Source organism: Choloepus didactylus, chromosome Y, assembly GCF_015220235.1.
Source record: "Choloepus didactylus isolate mChoDid1 chromosome Y, mChoDid1.pri, whole genome shotgun sequence".
Taxonomy (NCBI): domain Eukaryota; kingdom Metazoa; phylum Chordata; class Mammalia; order Pilosa; family Megalonychidae; genus Choloepus; species Choloepus didactylus.
Genome location: NC_051335.1, coordinates 20,189,299 through 20,211,620, shown reverse-complemented (window position 1 = coordinate 20,211,620; position 22,322 = coordinate 20,189,299). Strand labels below are relative to the sequence as shown.

Sequence of the window (22,322 nt, the reverse complement as noted above, 5' to 3'; positions counted from 1 at the left end):
TCAAACTAGCACTAGCTCCTGGGTCTCTGAGATGCCAAATTAGGTCTTATGCTGGTCAAACAGTTTACATAGGGCATCGATATGTACGCCCTATGTGCATGGTATTTAGCCACAATCTCTTGGCTTGGATTCTCAATCTTTGGCAGTTGTAGAGGTTTCCCGACTGCCAGGGGAGACACAGAAGGAAAAGGGAAAAGCATCAGAATACCTTACTCCTCAGAAGGCACCTCAACCCTCAAGCCCAGGTTCTCTCCACTCTCACTCCCACGCTGCACCTCATCTTAGCCAGGCTCCCCACATCTGGGCACAGTCAGAGCGAGGTTCAGCCTTAGAACTTGTTCCTGTATCCTAATCCAAGGTTGCCAGCAGAAGGGACCACTCACCAATGGTGGTTATAGGCCGAGCAGAAGACAGAAGGCCCCAGGAGTTCACAGTGAAGCCACACCCTTAGAAAGCACAAGAATAGATATGTACCACACTCTGGAACCACTTCTGGAACCACTTTTGGAAGCAGTTGGCCAAACTCCTAAGAGTGAAAATGTACTGATCATAGAGGTCCATCTTCCAAAAAACATAGGCAGGTATCAGAGCCACCCTGCAGAAGAAAGGCATGTTCTTTGATGTCCAAAAAGGGTAAGTGCTGAAAGCCAGACGTGCTAATCCACAGTGGTCCCTGGGTCTGCTTACCAGCTCCTCAGGCCTCAACCTAGCTTTGCCTAGGGCCAGGCTGAGTGTGAAGCCACACAGCCTACCACAGGCTGTCTGTGGGGACAAAGTAGCAGCAGGTTAGAGGATGCATGCCCCAGATCCTCCTGTGAATTCACAGGCCTGGAACATTACAAGATAAGACCCGACAACCATTTCATTCTGCTTTCTTGCCTTTAACCCATATGCTAAGTTGGACTTTCTCTAAAATGTGGTTGTAGCCAGTCTCCTTTTATGGAGGGACTGGCCTAGATGAGAGGCTAGTTTGAGGGAGAACAGGCCTCTAGGCTTTCTTCATAAACAGAAATCCCTCTGGGCCCTGGCCCTGGCTCTACTCCAATCTGGAAGTAGCCTTCCTCCTCCCTCTTTAGATGCCATTTCCTTAAAACCCCTTCCTCCTTCCTTGCTGTGCTTTTGGAGCTCCTCCTCCCCTCCCTAAGTCTGGACTAGAGATGTCCTCACCCATGCCAAAGGGCCATGCGCACAAAACCACTCCAATTCTTCAAGACCAGGGTGGTAGAGCCTGGTTTGCTGATTGGCACTCAGCCAGGCCATCAACCACCACAATGAGCATATTACCCATACCTTTATGGGTAGGCAGAAAATCCTTCAAGGACTGGCTTACAGAGCAGGCCCCTGCTGAGCAGGAAAGGCCAAGGTCATTGGCCGCTTCCTAAGCCCCATAACTTACCTTCCTACCTTCCTACCTCTTCAAAGGAAGGAAAGAAAGCTTTTAAGACTAGAGGGGATCACAGAGTTGGCCTTGTTCTCACCCATCCCCCACACTTCTCTCCTAGAGAGCCGTTTTTTCCTTTGGCTTTATGTCCTAGGAGCCAACTCACCTGTAGACATTATGTACTCTCTGAGGAAAGGTGCCCAGTGTGAGCATGTAAGGAGCAATGCCCAGAAAGATCTTGGAGAAGCCAGAGATCTCTGTGGAAAAGTGGCCAAAGTAGGAATGGGACATAAGCCCAGGAGGGTGGCATCATTCACACAGGCTTCGATGTGAATGGCACCCCCCACCCCTACCCTGGCACATCTACTAGCCCTGAGTGGGACCCAAATGGGGATCTGGGATGACTCACCTTGAGAGGGAAGTAATCACAGTATTGTTTCCACAGGCACCAGTTCCTCACACAGGCAAACCAGCAGTCACCTGAAAACAGAGCCAGCATAGCCAAGTTTTGCCCTACTTCCACTGTCCTCTTCTTTTGGGCCTGCTACAGGGTACTTTCAACCCTTGCTGTGTCCCAACCTCTTAAGTGACAACCAGGGTGGGACTATAGCAAGTCAGGGCCAATTTAGAACAGGCTTAACTTTCTGCTTCCCTAGCTTACCTTCCCTTATCACCTTGAAAAGACCCCTTGCCTCAGCTTCTCTAGCCCAGGGAGGGACAGGCTAGGAATTGACTGCAGGATCTCAGGACTTTAAGGAAAGAAGACGAAAAAGGTTAGCACAAGTGGTCACACAGCTCCAGCAAAGCCCTTACTTCGTTCAGGGGTCTTCCAATCAAAAGCCAGCCAGGTACACATGAGCACAGTGATTGGCCAGGATGACATGAACAGCACCAGATAGAGGTTGAGACAGATCATGGTGGTTACTGGAGGAAGCCCAGCCCAGAGTTAATGAATTGTGAAGAATCCCTTACGTTTACCATCCCTCCAGAGTTCTGCCCACCCAAAGGTGATGAACACTGTCACCCATGCTCACTCAACACTCACTTCCTCAGCCTAGCAACATGCTTCCCCGACCCTCCTTCTCCTCCCTGGCCTTAGAACTTGACTTAGGTGTAGAAAGCAGGGTGTTTTCCCTCCCACCTTTGGCTAATACAGTGAGCCTTCTACTCTCCAGGACCTGTGGTGCTCTGGGCTACCTCTGGGGTGTGTTTAATGGCAGGGAGCCAACGGTGGGTCACATTGATCTGAGATCAGAAGTCCTGGAAAAACAAACAAGAACAGTTGTCCTCTTGGCAACTTCTCTGCAAAACTACAGTTGAGAAAACCAGAGTAAGAGAAGACCCACCTTCGATCAGGTTGGGAACACACAGGACTGGCAAACAAGAAACAAAGGAAAATACAAAATAGAATAAAATAAGGTCTGCAGCATTGAATTCCAAAAATATAGGAACACTGTAGGTTAGAATAGTTAGGAAAGATTTAATGAAGGAGACGGGTCCTAGGGAGTCATGCTCTCTCAGAATTATCATTGGACTCCATTCCTAAAACAGCTGTGAGTGGCCATGTGAGAGAAAGTGGGTCAAAATAGAGGTTAGAAAATACAGAAAATGCTTCCAATGGAACATGGCAATTGAACAAAGTGCTTATCTTGCCTCCTTATTGAAGCCCCATGAAAATTACCATAAAATGTTTTAAACAATATAGAGAATTATAGAGAAAGAGATTAGAGAGGTACCAACAGTGGATGAGAGATTTTACAAAATTTTTGCTTTTCGAAATGTGAATGGAGGAGGAGGAGGTAACTGACTTAAGAACAAAGAAAGCTGAAGCCTGTTTACCTGCAAGGGGACTGTCAACAAGTAGCCAGTCTGTTTGAACTGGAGAATCTAGCAAAGACTCACAATTCAGAAGGTTTGATTGAAAGCCTGTCCAGGTCCTCTCTTTTCCCTAACACAACTGGTTGATGGAAGACTACTCTCTGAAAAACTTGAACTAAAGAGACTCTAGAATCAGCTAGTGTTTTGGTTTGCTACAGCTGCCATTATGCAAAATTCCAGAAATGGATTGGATTTTATAAAGGGGCTTTATTAGGTTACAAATTTACAGTTCTATGGCCATAAAAGTGTCTAAACTAAGGCATCAACAAGAGGATACCTCCACTGAACAAAGGCCAATGGTGTCCGGAACACCTCTGTCAGCTGGGAAGGCACATGACTGGCGTCTGCTGGTCCTTTCCCCCCAGGTTGTGTTTCAAAATGGCTTTCTCCAAAATGTCTCTGGGCTTCTGTGTTTGCTCCTCTCTCTCAGATCCTGTGCGTCCTTGCTTCTTTCTCCCAGGGCATTTCTCCCTAAGCATCTGGGGGTCCTCTCTTAGCTTCTCTGGGGCAAACTCTAGGCTTCATCTCTTAGCTTAGCATCTCCAAACATCCTTATGTCTGCATCTCCAAGCATCTCCAAGCATCTCCAAGCACCGGCATCAGCACCTGTATTGGCTCCTGAGCTCTCTTAAGTACTTCAGTGAACCAAACAAGACCCACCCTGAATGGGTGGGGTCCACACCTCCATGACAATAACCCAATCAAAGGTTCCACCCTAATCAACAGACTAATAAGTCTGCCCCCACAAGATTGCATTAAAGAACATGGCTTTTTTGGGGGACACGATACATTCAAACTGGCACAGCTACCAAACTATTAATAAGTATCAGGGTAGAAAAAAGACATTTTCAAGTATACACAGTCTCAGATAATTTGTCTTCCATGACTCTTTCTCAGGAAACTACTGGGGGGATGTGCTCCCAAAATGAGGGAGTAAACCAAAAAGAGGAAGGCATGGGATCCAGAAATAAAAGGATCCAACAAAGGAAGGTGACCAGGGCCAGTCTAGCATGAAGCAAGCAAAGGTGCCAAAGCCACAATCCTCCACTTCCACGACCATGAGAGTGACAACCTTCTTAGATTTTGCACCCTAAGTGCCTCAAAGTTCCTGGAGGTGACAACCATGTGTGAGGCCAGATTGTAGCATGAAGATGCTGGGCTCCAACAGTGAAGTCCTGGAAGGAAAAAGAGGGGGTAAGGGGGCAGACTTATAGAATTCCTGATATGTTTGCACATACTAAGAGACTAACACATCATGGAGAATTCAGGAATGAGTTAGTGATAGTTACACAGATAACTAAATAATAAGAGATGCAATTATTAACTCCAGGGAAAACAAGTTGCACAAGAAACAAAATGTAAGCTTACTATACTAAATAGCTCAATTGTGAACAATATTTTTCTAGTCACAGTCAAGCATTTAACCAAGAACTGCAATATAACAGTTTTGGGAAGATAGAGGGAAAGGAAATTCTGATAACAGTGTATGTGAGAGCCAAATTCTCATCTTCCTACCTGACATCATCACTTACATTCCTATCCTCCTACAATCAGTTTGCTACACAGAGCTATAGCAGTCTCATAAAGAACACAAATAGAATGCTATCACCCTGCCCCAAACCCAGTCATGGCTCCTCATGGCCCTTGGGAAAAAGTCCAAACTCCTTTCCATGGTCTACAATGCCCTGCACAATCTGTCTCCTGCCTGCTTCTCCAGCCTCCTCTTTCTTCCCTCTCCCATTCATTCATTCATCCTTTCAATAGGTATTGAGCGCCAATTCTGTGCCTCTCACCCCCTCATCCCACTTAATCACAGGCAGCTCTTTGAATGTACCATGCTCTCCCCCTCATCCTGGCCTTCTCACCTGTTGCCTATGCTTCGCCCTGAACACTTTTCTCTTCTTCACCCGTTTCCTACTTGTCCTTCAAGATTCAACTCAAATTCAGTAGAAAAATGGGCAATTAACAGAAAATGAAACACCTGTTGCTGATAGACATACAAAATGGTGTTTCTCCTCACTCATAATAAAAGCAGTTCAAAATAAAGCTACAGCTCATTGTTTTGCACCCATATCTTCTGGTTTGAGGTGGTAAGGAGTAGGTATGAATTCTTGTTCCCATTTGCTAATGCCGCCATTATACAAAATACCAGAAATGGATTGGCTTTTATAAAGGGGGTTTATTTGGTTACAAATTTACAGTCTGAGGGCCATGAAAACTTCCAAATTAAGGCATCAACATGAGTATACCTTCACCGAAGGAAGGTCAATGGGGTCCGGAAAACCTCTGTAAGCTGGGAAGTCACGTGGCTGGCATCTGCTGATCCCAGGTTATGTTCCAGCTCCTCTCTCAGCTCCTGTGCATTCTTCAAAATGTTGCTCTTGGGGCATTTGTCCTGTCTTATCTTCTCCAGAACAAACTCTGGGCTAGCAAAAGTCTGTTTTCAACAGCCATCTCCAAAATGTCACTCTCAGCTGCTCTGAGGTCCTTCTGTTTGTGAGCTCTTTCTTTTATAGGACCCCAGTGATAAAATCAAGACCTACCCTGAATGGGCAGGGTCCATATCTCCATGGAAATTATCCAATCAAATGTTTCACTCACAGCTGATTGAGTCACACCTCCATCTCCATGGAAACAATCAAAGGATTCCAACCTAATCAACACTAATACATCTGCCCCCACAAGATTGCATCAAAGAACATGTCATTTTGGGGAACACAACACATCCAAACTGGCACAATTCTCCATTCTCTTTCCTTCCTGTGCTGCAGGAATCTCTGAAGCCATATTTTGCAGCATCACAATTTAGTAGGCACCTCCATCAGCCTGAATATCAGTGTCCACAATGAGCAGAACCTCCCACCAACCTGTACATGATGTTTAGCATGAACAAGAAATATGCATTTTTGGGTCAAGCCACTGAGATTTCAGTGACCTCAGCATACCTAGGCTATCCTGACTAATTAATAAACCCTGAAACATGCATTTCACAAATGAGGAAAACAAGACTCAGAGAGGTTAAATAACTTGCTAAAGGTTGCACAGATAGTAAGTAGTGGACCTGGGATTTGAATGCAGGCAGTCTGGCTCCAAAGACTGTATTTTTAGCACCCGTATTATACTGCCTCTTGGCTATATGTGTGGGTGTATGTGTGTGTAGATGCATGCAGACACACACACACACACACACACACACACATATGTTTGCACAGCCATAGAAAATTATTTCTGGTTATATACACAAGAAACTGTTAACAGTGGTTTCCTTCTAGGAGGCAAAAGTAGGATTAAATTGAAGAAGGAGAAATACCAGCCTGGAGGGTCCAGTCACCTCCATTAGGCCTGGCCTAGGGTGGCCTTCAATAAGTGGTCATTCTTCTCCCCTAAGGCCGTGTCAGCTTCTAGGCCTTTGGGACTCTGCTTTCTTGTGGGAACACAGTGGCAGTTAGGAGGGATAGGAAAAGAACTCAAGAAAGACAATAGAAAAGAATCCGAGGTCCTAAAGCTTTTGGTCAGAGCAGGAGTTGGTTGCTGGTGCCCCAAAGCTGGCATCTGGTTTCTGAAAACCCTGGAGTCAAGGCTGAAGAAGAACACTGGTCCTGTTGACCGAACAAAAGAAGCCCCAGCCCAGGCAGGGGAACCACTCTTCCTGAAGAATAGTTGCACCAAACACCAAAGCCACAGTCCACTTGATAAGGCAGGTGGCTGAGAATTCCTCTGAACAGGTAAGTTCTAGCAGACTAACCTCAGATATTTTTGAGATCCAGCAGCTAGAGGGACAAGAGGGGTGGTGGCCTGTCCCTCAAGCCAGATGGTAGACTCAGCCCTTACTGAAGAAAGCACCTCTGGCCCCAGGCCACATGCTAGTGAAAGGTACAGAAGTCCAGCTGGCGTGGCCTTTGCCCTCAGTAAGAGGCCATCCTGTGTTGGCCTTTAGGACCTTTCAGTTTAGAATTTTTATGTATGCACAAAGCTTGGCTTCTTCCTTACTTCCTGGCCTAGCACATTTGCCATGCCCAAACTCCCCAACCAGTGGTGAGTGAGATGCAAGAGGCAGAGAGAGGATCTCTTTTGCTGGAATCAGGCCCTTGTGGGTTCCATTTCAGTGGTTCCCAGATGATGGATCTTGAACAGACTACCTGTACTACATGTACCTCAGTTTCCCCATCAGTACAAGGGAGATTAGTATCCACGTAAGGTGCTGAGAACAGTACCTGGCATGAAGAAAGTGCTCAGTAAATAGCTCTCGTTACATGTGCATTAGCTATTATGTGTGTGTAGCAATTAGTATGTATCATTATGCATAATAATACTCTCTATCTCACGAAGTTGGCATAAGGCTGAAATGAAATAATGGATGTGAAAATACCTGGTACAAAGTAACTGCCTAATGCATACAAATTCCCTTCTCCTTCAAGGTCCCTTCCAGCTCTGACTGCCCATCATTCCTGGGTTAACACTGCCCTTTCAGCATTGAGGGGGCCTGATACCCACCCAGGCAGGGCTCTGAGCTCCCTATTCCCTGTCCTTTAGGATGGGGTAAGTTGAGGCAAGGGATGCCCACCCTCCCTACTCACTGACATGTCTCTGTGCCAGCCCCAGGCCTCTAGGGCCTGCCTGCATTCCCCACTCATGATGCCTCTGACTCCATTCAGTTCTCAATGAAACTATCTGACAGACAAGAATTTTCTCCCAGGTGTTCCCTCCCACCACACATAGAACACAGTGGCCAGCACATAAGTCACATTCACCAAGTGTTTGTGGCCTAGAAGTTGAAAACAATGCATGGACAGATGACTGAATTCCTCCTGACCAAAGGTTTTGAGAGCCTCCCTCTGTCACTGGGCCAACTCTCTCCCACTGATGGATTGCTTGAGTCCCTGTGGTTGCAGCTAAACTCTTTTCCTTGGCTAGCCTTAGTGGAACTGCTCCCCATCTGAGAACATGCCCTCCATGCCCCACCATAGATCCAGGAGGGCTTGCCATACACATCTGCTCACAAAGCACATGCACACACACACATACCTGCATAGGCACATACCCATATACATACATACATGCCCACTTGTACATACACAGATCCCATGAAAACCAGGCTCATCCTGGTTTGCCTGGGAGTACCCAGGTTTAAGCACTGAAAGCCCCACAACCTGGAAAACCACCTCAGTCCCAGACAATACCAGAAGCTGAAGAATCAACAATCAGAAGAGCACTGAGGGCCCACTGGAAGAAGGCAAAGACCTCCAGAGTGGTCTTGAGGTCCTTCTTGGAGAGCAAAAGCATTATGCCCAGAGTCCCAATGGCTCCAGATAAGTGTCCATTTGGTTGTTTGGCCTTGATTGCTCCAGGGGTGGTGATGTTTCCTCTCTTCATGCTTTCCTCACTATCTCTTCTGAGCCTCCACTCCATCTCCCCACACCCCCCATCTTCCCACCCCTCCACAGGATCACAGGACTGCATACTGCCTCTGCTTGTCCAGCTCCTTCCAACTAGCTACCTGCATTTTTACCTACTTGGGTATGGACTAGGCTGAGATTGTGACATCCCTTTGCACACAAACATAAGAAAATGTGGATGAGTTCCTGGTATGGAAAGTGAATGGGAGTGGGGATAGGACTGGGACCCAGGGCCTGCATTTCAGTTTCTGGGGCCAAGCTGTCTATGGTTTCCCACTGACAATGTGATTGGAGAAAAGGAAAGAGTAGGTCACAGGCCGGGCCTAGAAATACCTTTTGCCTTTTTGTCAATGTAGGAGAACCCATTAGTCCTTGTAAATGAGAATCATATGTACACATGTGAGCATATAGTAGGAGCTGAATAAATTTTTTGTTGAATGAGTAAACAAATGTGAGCACATATCATATTATTCTATGTATATGAAATTCTAGAACAGGGAAAACTAACTTATAGTGAAAAGAATAGAGCAGTGGTTGCCTCTGGGGAACTGACTTGGAAGGGGTATGATGGAACTTTCCTGGGTGATGGTAATATTCTCTATCTTGTTAGAGCTTTGACTTATAAAGATCAAAAACTCATTTGTCGCTCTTCCCATAAACAGCCTGAGGTGATCTTTGAAAATGTTTCATGACTCATTTGACCCAGAAAACCCCCAAAAAATATTCAAATCAAGAGCCTCAAATCTTCATGTTCACTTTAAGAACACCCATGAAACTGTCCAAGCCATGAAAGATATGCATAGTCAAAAAAAATGTCACTTTACAGAAGAAATATGTGCCATTCTGTCTTTACAATGGCAGTATTAGTAGGTGTTTAGTTTTCTTGTTCTAAAGCAAATACTATGCAATGGATTGGCGTAAAAAGTGGGAATTTATTGGCTCACAATTTCAAGGCTAGGAGAAGTCCAAATCAAGGAGTCATCAAGATGGTGCTTTCTTCCCAAAGACTGGCATTCTGGGGCTGGCTGCTGGCAATCCTTGGTCCTTGGCTTTTCTGCCACATGGCAATGCTTGTGTCAGCATCTTCTCCTTTCTCTTCTAGGTCTCGTTGACCTTAATCTTCTTGCTTCCCATGGCTTTCTCTCTGTCTGAATTTCATTCTGCTTATAAAGAACTCTGGTAATAGAATAAGACCCATCCTGATGGAATTGGACCACACCTTAACTGCAGCAACCTCATCAAAAGGTCCTACTTACAATGGGTTCACACACACACAGGAATGGATTACATTTAAGAACATGTTTTTCTGAGGTACACACAGCTCCAAACCACCACAGTAAGTGTGCCCAGGCCATACAGTGGGGTTGGACACAGGTTCGGTGGCCCAAAAAAACTGCTGAATTGTTGCACATGCTTAAAAATGCAGAAAATAATGCTGAATTTAAGGGATTAGATGTAGATTCTCTGGACATTGAGCACATCCAGGTGAACAAAGTCTCTAAGATGTGCCCTCATGCTTATAGATCTCATGGTGGGATTAACTCATTCCTGAGTTCCACCTGCCACAATGAGATGATCCTCACTGAAAGAGAACAATTGTTCCTAAATTAGAAGAGGAGGTTGCACAGAATAAAAGATATCCCAGAAGAAAGAAAAACTTACATTTGGCACATGGCAATTCAGCATAAAATAAATGCAAAGAAAAGTCAAAAAACAAAAAAACGCACACCTCATTTGTCAACTCAAGAGCAAAAAGACAAGCAACTCAATTTTTTCTCTGAGGAAGATATACAAAAGGCTAGTAAGCACATGAAAACATGCTCAGCATCATTAGCCATTAGGGAAATGCAAATCAAAACCACAATGAGATATCACTTCACATGCACTAGGGTGGCTATAATAATAATAATAAAAAGAAAATAAGTGTTGGCAAGGATGGGGAGAAATTGGAACTCTCATGCCTTGCTGATGGGAATGTAAAAGCCCCTGTGGAAAACAGTTGTCAGTTCCTCAAAAAGTAAATTGCAGGCATCAGTACACTTCACCACCAAATTTTTCAGCATTAACTAGAGTTCATTATTTGTTTACTTTATTTTAGATAAAATTTATACCCAGTGAAATGCACAAATCTTAAATGTACATTTGCTGAGTTTTGACAAAGGAGGTTTTCAACTGTCATAATATATATATATAATAAAAATTGTCATTTTAACCATTTTAAGTGCTATTAGTTTTATTCACAATGTTCTGCAACCATGACCACTATGTACTTCAAAAATTTTTCATCACTCCAAACAGAAATCCTATACCCATTAAGCAATAACTCTCCTTTCTCCCTCCCACCAGCCCCTGGAAACCTCTAATCTACTTTCTGTCTCTTTGAATTTGTGTATTCTAGGTATTTCACAAAATTTTTGTCCTTTTGTGTCCATCTTCTTTCACTTAGCATAATGATTTCATGGATCATTCCTGTTGCTGCATGTATCAGAACTTCATTCCTTCTTTTTTGTTTGTTTTTTATAAATTTCATTTTATTGAGATATAGTCACATACAATACAATCACCCAAAGTGTACAAGCAACTGTTCACAGTACCATCACATAGTTGTGCATTCATCACCACAATTTTTGAACATTTTCATTACTCCAAAAAAATAAAATAAGGATAAAAATAAAAGTAAAATAGAACACCGAAAACATTCACCCCCCCCCCCAATTATTCATTTACTTTTTGTCCTCATTTTTCTACTCATCTGTCCATACGCTGGATAAAGGGAGTGTGAGCCACAAGGTTTTCACAATCACACTGTCACACCATATAAGCTATATAGTTACACAATCGTCTTCAAGCATCAGGGATACTGGATTGCAGTTCAACAGTTTCAGGCATTTCCTTCTAGCAATTCTAATACACTAAAAACTAGGAAGGGATATCTATATAATGCATAAGAATAACCTCCAGAATGGCCTCTCAACTCCATTTGAAATCTCTCAGCCACTGCAACTTTAATTTGTTTCATTTCTCTTCCCCCTTTTGGTCAAGAAAACTTTCTCAATACCATGATGCCAGGTCCAGGCTCATCCCCAGGAGTCATGTCCCATGTTTCCAGGGAAATTTACATCCCTGAGAGTCATGTCCCATGTAGGGAGAAGGGCAGTAAGTTTACCTGCAGTATTGGCTTAGAGAAAGAGGCCACATCTGAGCAACGAAAGAGGTTCTCTGGGGGTGACTAAGGCACAATTGTAAGTAAGCTTTGCCTCTCCTTTGCAGTAACAAGCTTCATAAGGGCAAGCCCCAAGGTCAAGGACTTGGCCTACTACAGTGGTAGTTCCCAATGCTTACAAGAATATTAGGAATTTCCCTAACTTTAATGTTTCTGTTTTCCCCCAGGTCCTCAAGGGGGCTATGCAAATACCTTTTATTCTTTGACCAAATTACTCTGAGATGTATTTATTAGGGTTTTACACTAACCTGAAAAAACCAAGACCCTACCCCCTATTCAAGATTCCATGCAATTATGGTGTTTGAATAAACTGCCCATACAAATTAAATTATATAGCGTGCTACAGAAAAGACAGACTTTGCACCAAGTAAACATTTCTTCCTTTGGTCTCACACAGAAGTTAAAGTTTTAAAATACTGTCAATATCATCCTTTACCCTTCAGTATGATTTGTCTTAGTCCTAACAAGATCAGCTTCATTCATATCTCTAATTGCAGTCTGAACACTTTTTCAGAACCGAGTCCATTTCATTCATGCCTCTAATTGAAGTCTTATCTCTTTTTTAAATATTCATTTTATTGAGATATATTCACATACCATGCAGTCATACAAAACAAATCGTACATTAGATTATTCACAGTACCATTACATAGTTGTACATTCATCACCAAAATCAATCCCTGACACCTTCATTACCACACACACAAAAATAACAAGAATAATAACTAAAGTGAAAAAGAGCAATTAAAGTAAAAAAGAACACTGGGTGCCTTTGTCTGTTTGTTTGTTTGTTCCTTCCCCTATTTTTCTACTCATCCATCCATAAACTAGACAAAGGGGAGTGTGGTCCTTATTGGCTTTCCCAATCCCATTGTCACCCCTCATAAAAGTCTTATCTCTTTTGCAGCTTCTTTAATATTTGCTGTATGGGGTAATACTGACATTAATAGCTGCTTAACTCTGGCTATGAGTCTCAGGTTTCACACAGATACCCAAAGTTCCAGGGACCAATGAAGTTATACACAGAAAGCTTGGCATCTAAGAATTTAGAAATAACAATTACAAGTCAGGAATAGATGTAACTGCTGTAAGGGCTTACAATCTAGGAACCTTTACCATAAGCTTTCCCCTGATAACCTATGCTCTAAGAATCAATTCTCAGAGTTTGCACATCACAGTTAGTCCATATTAGTGAGGCGTTATAATGTTTGTCTTTTAATTTCTGGTTTATTTCACTCAACATACTGTCCTCAAGGTCCATTCACCTAATTGCATGCCTCACAACTTCATTCCTTCTTGCAGCTTCTTAACATTCCATTGTATGCATACACCACAGTTCACCCTTCATTTCATCAGTCGATGTACCCTTAGGCCACCTCCATCCATTGCAAATCATGAATACTGTCTCAATAAATACCAATGTACAAATGTCCATTCGTGCCCCTGCTCTCAGTCCTTCCAAGTATATACCCAATAACGGGGTTGTAGGACCATATGGCAACCCCATACTTAGTTTCCTGTGGAACCACCACACTGCCCTCCAGATGGGCTGCACCATTTTACTTCCCTACCAACAGTGAATAGGTACATCCCTCTCTCCACATTTTCTCCAGCTCTTGTTTCCCTCTGTTTATTTTTTAAACAGTTTTATTCACACAACATACTATCCATTCTAACAATCAATGATTCCTGGTATAGTCACATAGCTGTGCATTCACCTCCACAACCTATATGAGGACATTTCCATTTCTTCCACAAAGAAAGAGGAAAAGGAGAAAAAAAAGAAGAATAAAAATATAAAAGATAGAAGAAAAATAAAATAAAGTAAAATATAATGCAAAGGTCAGACAGCAACACCACCACAAAGAATCCCATATCCCTCCCTTGTAACCCCCTCTTACAGACATTTAGCTTTGGTATATTGCCTTTTTCTGCAATTAATGGAAGCATCTTACAATGCATCTTACAATGCTACCATTAACTATAGACTAGTTTGCATTGACTATATATTTCCCTTGTACCATTCAATATTCAACACCTTGCAATGTGGACATTCATTTATTCTCCCTCTTTTAAAAACAGTCCTATATTTGTACATTTCATCACCATCATTGACCACTCTAGGTTTCACTAAGTTACACAATCCCAGTCTTTAGCTTCTATCTTTCCCTCTGGTGTCATACATGCCCCAGCCTTCCTCTTTCAACTGTACTCATACTCATCTTTGTTCAGCGTACTTACAATATTGTGTTACCATCTCAAAGTATTATGCTATCCATTTCTGGATCTATGCAATCAATCCTGTTGGACATTCTATACTCCTTCAGCATCAAATGCCCAATCTCTACCCTCTTTATATCTCCTGATAACCTGCGTTCTCAGCTTTAACACTCAAAGTTTGCTCGATAATGTTACTTCATGTTAGTCAGACCATAAAGTATATGTCATTTTGTTTCTGGCTAACTTCACTCAACATAACGTCCTCAAGTTTCATCCACATTTTTACATTTTCCATGACTTTGTTCTGTCTTACAGCTGCATAATATTCCATCTTGTTTATATGCCACAGTTTGTTTATCCACTCATCCATTGATGGACATTTGGGCTGTTTCATCTCTTGGCAATCGTGAATAATGCTGCTATAAATATCAGTTTACAAATGTCCATTCATGTCCTAGCTTTCAGTTCCTTCAAGTATATACCTAGTGTGCCAGTTCAATGTATTATATCCCCCAGAATGCCATTATCTTTGATGCACTCTTGTGTGGGCAGACATATTAGTGTTCATTAGATTTTGGAATCCTTTGGGTGTTTCCATGGAGATGTGATTCAGTCAACTGTGGACAAGACCTTTGGTTGGATAATTTCCATGGAGGTGTTGCCCCACCCATTCAGGGTGGGTTTGAATTAAATTACTGGAGCACTATATAAGCTCAGACAGAAGGAGCAAGCTCGCTACAGCCAAGAGGGACACTTTGAAGAATGCACAGAAACTGAGAGAGTAGCTGCAGATGAAAGACAGTTTAAAGATGGCCATTGAAAGCAGACTCTTGCTCCAGAGAAGCTAAGAGAGGAAAAACACCCCAAGAGCAACTGAGAGTGACATTTTTGAGGAACTGCAGCCTAGAGAGGAACATCCTGAGAGAAAGCTGTTTTGAAACCAGAACTCCGGAGCAGACGCTGGCCATGTGCCTTCCCAGCTAACAGAGGTTTTCTGGATGCCATCAGCCATCCTCCAGTGAAGGTACCCGATTGTTGATAACTTACCTTGGTCACTTTATGGCCTTAAAACTATAACTTTGTAACCAAATAAACCCCCTTTATAAAAGCCAATCCATTTCTGGTGTTTTGCATTCCAGCAACATTAGCAAACTAGAACACCTAGTAATGGAATATCTGGGTCATATGGCAATTCTATACTTAGCTTCCTGAGGACCCACCGCACTGCCTTCCAGAGTGGTTACACCATTTTACATTCCCACCAACACTGAATAACTGTGCCTCTTTTTCCACATCCTCTCCAGCACTTGTAACTTTCTGTTTTTTGGATAATGGCCATTCTAGCAGGTGTGAGATGATATCTCATTGTTGTTTTGATTAGCATTTCCCTAGTAGCCAGTGAAGTTGAGCATATTTTCATATGTTTTTGAGCTGTTTCTATTTCCTATTCAGAAAAGTGTCTGTCAGTCTCTTTAGCCCATTTTTAAATTGGGTTGTCTTTTTGTTGTTGAGTTGTAGGATCCTTTATATATATTCTGGATATTAATCACTTATCTGATATGTGGTTTCCCAAATATTGTATCCCATTGTGTAGGCTGCCATTTTACTTTTCTGACAAAGTCCTTTGATGCACTAAAGTGTTCAATTTTGAGGAGATCCCATTTATCTATTTCTTCTTTCATTGCTTGTGCTTTGGGTGTAAGGTCTAGGAACCAGCTCCTATCACAAGATCTTTAAGATGTTTCCTGATATTTTCTTCTAAAAGTTTTATGGTCTTGATTCTAATGTCTATCTTTGATCCACTTCGAGTTAATTTTTGTATAAGGTGTGAGATAGGAGTCCTCTTTCATTCTTTTTGATATGGATATCCTGTTCTCCAAACACCATTTTTTAAACAGGCTGCTCTGTCTCAGTTGTGTTGGCTTGACCACCTTATCAAAGATCAATGGTCCAGGAGGTGAGGCAAGATGGTGGCTATTCTGGTTTGCTAATGCTGCCAGAATGCAAAACACCAGAAATGGAATGGCTTTTATAAAGGGGTTTTATTTGGTTACAAAGTTACAGTCTTAAGGCATAAAGTGTCCAAGGCAATAGAGTACCTTCATTGAAGGATAGCCGATGGCATCCATAAACCTCTGTTAGCTGGGAAGGCATGTGGCTGGTGTCTGCTGGCTCCCAGATTGCATTTCAAAAGGGCATTCTCCAAAATGTCAGTGTCAGCTTCCAATAGCCATCTTCAAAATGTGTCTCTCAGCTGCAGCTCCTCTTCAAAATGTCACTCTCAGTTGCTCTCTAAGATGTCACTCACAGCTGCTCTGAGCTCCTTCTGTTTGTCAGTTCATTTATATGGCTCCAGTGATTTAATTCAGACCCACCCTGAATGGGCAGGGTAACACCTCCATGGAAATTATCCAATCAAATGTTTCACTCACAGTTGATTGAGTCACATCTCCATGGAGACACTCAATTGAAGAATTCCAATCTAATCAACATGTGTACATCTGCCTCCACAAGATTGCATCAAAGATAATGGTGTTTTGGGGGACATAATACATCCAAGCCAGCACAGTGGCCTATGGAGGTATGGAATTTAATTAGTCCCCTAGAGAAGCTAGTAAATAGCCAGGAATAACTAGAAAATAGTCTGGCACAACTGATGGCAAGACATCCATGACCAAACACATATGGTACACCAGTCTGGAATGGGTGGAATGGCTGAGAATACAGCATAGAACTGTAAGTAAAGCTCCCAAACTGTGGAGCTTGCACCCCTCCCCCACTGGCATGGCAGGCTGTGTTGGAAAACTTCACTGTTGGAAAACAAGCAGTCCCTTCCAGGAGCAAGGAATGTAGCTCAAACAAGCTCCAAGTGCAGTTTTAATTAATAAATTTGGATACTGAATACATGATATAAGCACAGATAAACCCAGAGCAAGCAGGAAAGGAACCCAGAACTTTCTCCTGGCAGAGAGGAGTTGGGGCTGATGGAAAAAAATTACATAAATAAATAAAAATAAAGGCTTTTAGAGATGGCTGAGCTTAGAATACTGGAAAAGGGCTGTGTCCCAAGAAAAGGGGCACACAGAACCAGGTACCAACTCCAGTTCTTGCCTGGGAAACTGGAGGTCTGGGGACTGGCTCTGTAAAGGGGACTTCTATTTTCCCTTTTTTTTTTTCTCTTATTCTAAGTAGTTCATTACAGAAAGCCTCAGGCATTTTCAATTGTCAGTACTGCCCAGGCAAGGGTGGAGTTAAGATAGAGAGTCAAAGGGAAAACTCAAGCATGGAAGATAATTCACTAAAGGGCCTATCTTCCCTAAGAAAAGGAGGGAGTGGGGCCCTCCTCAAATGGCAACTCTTGCTCAGAGAAGTAAGACTCCAGCACCTGGGGGAAAAAACAGGAACAGCTTAAGATTGGCTTGGGACACCCTCCGTCCCTGCTCATGACAGGGTCCACTGAGAATTAAATACATTGAACCTCTTTATGCTAGTGGGGAACTATGGACTGGCAAATGCCACCTGTTAGGCAGGATAGGAATAGCCCAGACTCTAGAGGCCTCACAGGAAAGTCTGACAATCTGCTGTCTCATCCTTAGGGAAACCTGATACTGAATACAGCCTCCTCCTGGGACCTGTGTCTGTCTGGTCTGGGAAAATATGATTGTGTAATCAAAGGAACCAGATACCTAGACAATAAAAAATTATGAATCACACTAGGAAAAATGAAGATATGACCCAGTCAAAGTAACAAACTCACACTTCAAATGAGATACAGGAGTTGAAACAACTGATTAAAGATCTTCAAACAAATATGCTAAATAAATTCAAAAACAAAATCAATTAGTTGAGGGAAGATATGGCAAAAGAGATGAAGGATATAAAGAAGACAGTAGTAAATATAAGGAAGAACTCAAAAGTTTGATAAAACAATTGGCAGAACTTATGCGAATGAAAGGCACAATAGAAGAGATGAAAAACACAATGGAGACATGCAACAGCAGATTTGAAGAGACAGAAGAAAGGATTCAGGAACTAGAGGACAGAACATCTGAAATTCTACACAAAAAAGAACAGATAGGGAAAAGAATGGAAAAATATGAGCAGGGTCTCAGGGAATTGAATGACAACATGAAGTGCATGAATATACATGTCATGGGTGTCCCAGAAGGATAAGAGAAGGGAAAAGGGGCAGAAAGAATAATGGAGGAATAATCACTGAAAATTTTCCATCTCTTATGAAAGACGTAAAGTTACAGATCCAAGAAGTGCAGAGTATCCCAAACAGAATAGATCTGAGTAGACTGACTCCAAGACACTTAATAATCATATTATCAAATGTCAAAGACAAAGAGAATTCTGAAAGCAGCAAGAGAAAAGCAATCCATCACATACAAGGGAAGCTGGATAAGACTATGTGCATATTTCTCAGTAGAAACCATGGAGGTGAGAAGGCAGTGGTATGATATATTTAAGATACCAAAAGAGAAAAACCACCAACCAAGAGTTCTATATCTAGCAAAAGTGTCCTTCAAAAATGAGGGAGTTTTTAAAATAGTCTCTTACAAACAGACACTGAGAGAGATTATGAACAAGATGCCTGCTCTACAAGAAATACTATAGAGAGCACTACAGGCAGATAAGAAAAGGCAGCAGAGAGAGGTTTGAGGAAGAGTGTTAGAAATGAAGACTATCAGTAAGGGTACTGCATGGTCTCACTAATATGGACCAAGATTAATGAGTGAAATTTGAGAGTTGAGAACACAGGTTATCAGCAGATAGAAAGAAATTAGAGATCAGGCATTTGATGCTGAAGGATTACAGAAGGTCCAACAGGATTGATGGTATAGATCCAGATACGAAGTGGATAGCATAATAGTGTTTGATGGTAACACAATATTGTAAATACTCTGATCAAGGATGACTGTGGGTGTGGTTGAAAAAGAAGGCCAAGGGCATGTATGACACCAGAAGAAAAGATAGAAGATAAAGACTGGGATTGTATAACTTAGTGAAACCTAGAGTGGTCAATGATGGTGATGAAATGTACTAATAGAAGAATATTTTAAAATGAGGTAGAACAAAGGAAAGTCAACATTGCAAGGTGTTGAAAATTGAATGGTACAAGTGAAAAAATACAATCAATGCAAACTAGAGTCTATAGTTAATAGTAACATTGTGAGGCGGGGCAAGATGGCAGACGGGTGAGCTGTATGTTTTAGTTACTCCTCCAGGAAAGTAGGTAAAAAGCCAGGAACTGCGTGGACTGGACACCACAGAGCAATCTGTCTTTGGGCATACTTCATACAACACTCATGAAAACGTGGAACTGCTGAGATCACCGAAATCTGTAAGTTTTTGCGGCCAGGGGACCCGCGCCCCTCCCTGCCAGGCTCAGTCCCGGGGGAGGAGGGGCTGTCAGCTCCAGGAAGGAGAAGGGAGAATTGCAGTGGCTGCTCTCATCGGAAACTCATTCTACTGATTCAAACTCCAACCATAGATAGACTGAGGCCAGACACCAGAGACTCTGAGAGCAGCCAGCCCAGCAGAGAGGAGACGGGCATAGAAGGAAAACAACACGAGAAGCTCCAAAGTAAAAGCAGAGGATTTTTGGAGTTCTGGTGAACACAGAAAGGGGAAGGGCGGAGATCAGGCCTTGAGGCGCATATGCAAATCCCGAAGCAAGGCTGATCTCTCTGCCCAGGGCACCTTTCCTTAATGGCCCTGATTGCTTTGTCTATTAGCATTTCAATAACCCATTAGATCTCTGAGGAGGGCCGTTTTTTTTTTTTTTTTTTTTTTTTTTAAATCCTTTTTGCTTTTTCTAAAACAATTACTCTAAGAAGCTCAATACAGAAAGCTTCAAAGAATTGAAATTTGGGCACGTCAAGTCAAGAGCAGAAATAAGAGAGCTCTGAGACAAAAGGCAATAATCCAGTGGCTGAGAAAATTCACTAAACAACACAACTTCCCAAGAAAAGGGGGGTGTCCGCTCACAGCCACCATCCTGGTGGACAGGAAACACTCCTGCCCATCGCCAGCCCCATAGCCCAGAGCTGCCCCAGACAACCCAGTGTGACGGAAGTGCTTCAAATAACAGGCACACACCACAAAACTGGGCGTGGACATTAGCCTTCCCTGCAACCTCAGCTGAATGTCCCAGAGCTGGGAAGGGGGAGCAGTGTGAATTAACAGAGCCCCATTCAGCCATCATTTGAGCAGACTGGGAGCCTCCCAACACAGCCCAGCAGCCCAGAACTGCCCTGGGGGGACGGCACTCACCTGTGACATAGCACAGTCATCCCTCAACAGAGGACCCGGGGTGCACAGCCTGGAAGAGGGGCCCACTTGCAAGTCTCAGGAGCCATACGCCAATACCAAAGACTTGTGGGTCAGTGGCAGAGACAAACTGTGGCAGGACTGAACTGAAGGATTAGACTATTGCAGTAGCTTTAAAACTCTAGGATCATCAGGGAGATTTGATTGTTAGGGCCACCCCCCCGCCCCGACTGCCCAGAAACACGCCCCACATACAGGGCAGGCAACACCAACTACACACGCAAGCTTGGGACACCAATTGGGCCCCACAAGACTCACTCCCCCACTCACCAAAAAGGCTAAGCAGGGGAGATCTGGCTTGTGGAGAACAGGTGGCTCGTGGACGCCACCTGCTGGTTAGTTAGAGAAAGTGTACTCCACGAAGCTGTAGATCTGATAAATTAGAGATAAGGACTTCAACTGGTCTACAAACCCTAAAAGAACCCTATCAAGGACAGCAAATGCCACGAGGCCAAAAACAACAGAAAATTATAAAGCATATGAAAAAACCAGACGATATGGATAACCCAAGCCCAAGCACCCAAATCAAAAGACCAGAAGAGACACACCTAGAGCAGCTACTCAAAGAACTAAAGATGAACAATGAGACCCTAGTACGGGATATGAAGGAAATCAAGAAGACCCTAGAAGAGCATAAAGAAGACATTGCAAGACTAAATAAAAAAATGGATGATCTTATGGAAATTAAAGAAACTGTTGACCAAATTAAAAAGATTCTGGACACTCATAGTACAAGACTAGAGGAAGTTGAACAACGAATCAGTGACCTGGAAGATGACAGAATGGAAAATGAAAGCATAAAAGAAAGAATGGGGAAAAAAATTGAAAAACTCGAAATGGACCTCAGGGATATGATAGATAATATGAAGCGTCCGAATATAAGACTCATTGGTGTCCCAGAAGGGGAAGAAAAGGGTAAAGGTCTAGGAAGAGTATTCAAAGAAATCGTTGGGGAAAACTTCCCAAATCTTCTAAACAACATAAATACACAAATCATAAATGCTCAGCGAACTCCAAATAGAATAAATCCAAAAAAACCCACTCCGAGACATATACTGATCACACTGTCAAACATAGAAGAGAAGGAGCAAGTTCTGAAAGCAGCAAGAGAAAAGCAATTCACCACATACAAAGGAAACAGCATAAGACTAAGTAGTGACTACTCAGCAGCCACCATGGAGGCGAGAAGGCAATGGCACGATATATTTAAAATTCTGAGAGAGAGGAATTTCCAGCCAAGAATACTTTATCCAGCAAAGCTCTCCCTCAAATTTGAAGGAGAGCTTAAATTTTTCACAGACAAAGAAATGCTGAGAGAATTTGCTAACAAGAGACCTGCCCTACTGGAGATACTAAAGGGAGCCCTACAGACAGAGAAACAAAGACAGGACAGAGAGACTTGGAGAAAGGTTCAGTACTAAAGAGATTCGGTATGGGTACAATAAAGGATATTAATAGAGAGAGGGAAAAATATGGCAAACATAATCCAAAGGATAAGATGGCCGATTCAAGAAATGCCTTCACGGTTTTAACGTTGAATGTAAATGGATTAAACTCCCCAATTAAAAGATATAGATTCGCAGAATGGATCAAAAAAAATGAACCATCAATATGTTGCATACAAGAGACTCATCTTAGACACAGGGACACAAAGAACTTGAAAGTGAAAGGATGGAAAAAAATATTTCATGCAAGCTACAGCCAAAAGAAAGCAGGTGTAGCAATATTAATCTCAGATAAAATAGACTTCAAATGCAGGGATGTTTTGAGAGACAAAGAAGGCCACTACATACTAATAAAAGGGGCAATTCAGCAAGAAGAAATAACAATCGTAAATGTCTATGCACCCAATCAAGGTGCCACAAAATACATGAGAGAAACATTGGCA

The 22,322-nt window shown here is 42.7% G+C and overlaps 1 pseudogene; it reads right to left on the bottom strand.

Annotated features, from left to right (window-relative positions):
* LOC119524320 lies at nucleotides 1-8,542 on the bottom strand (annotated as a pseudogene).
* Nucleotides 8,543-22,322: the final 13,780 nt, after the last annotated feature.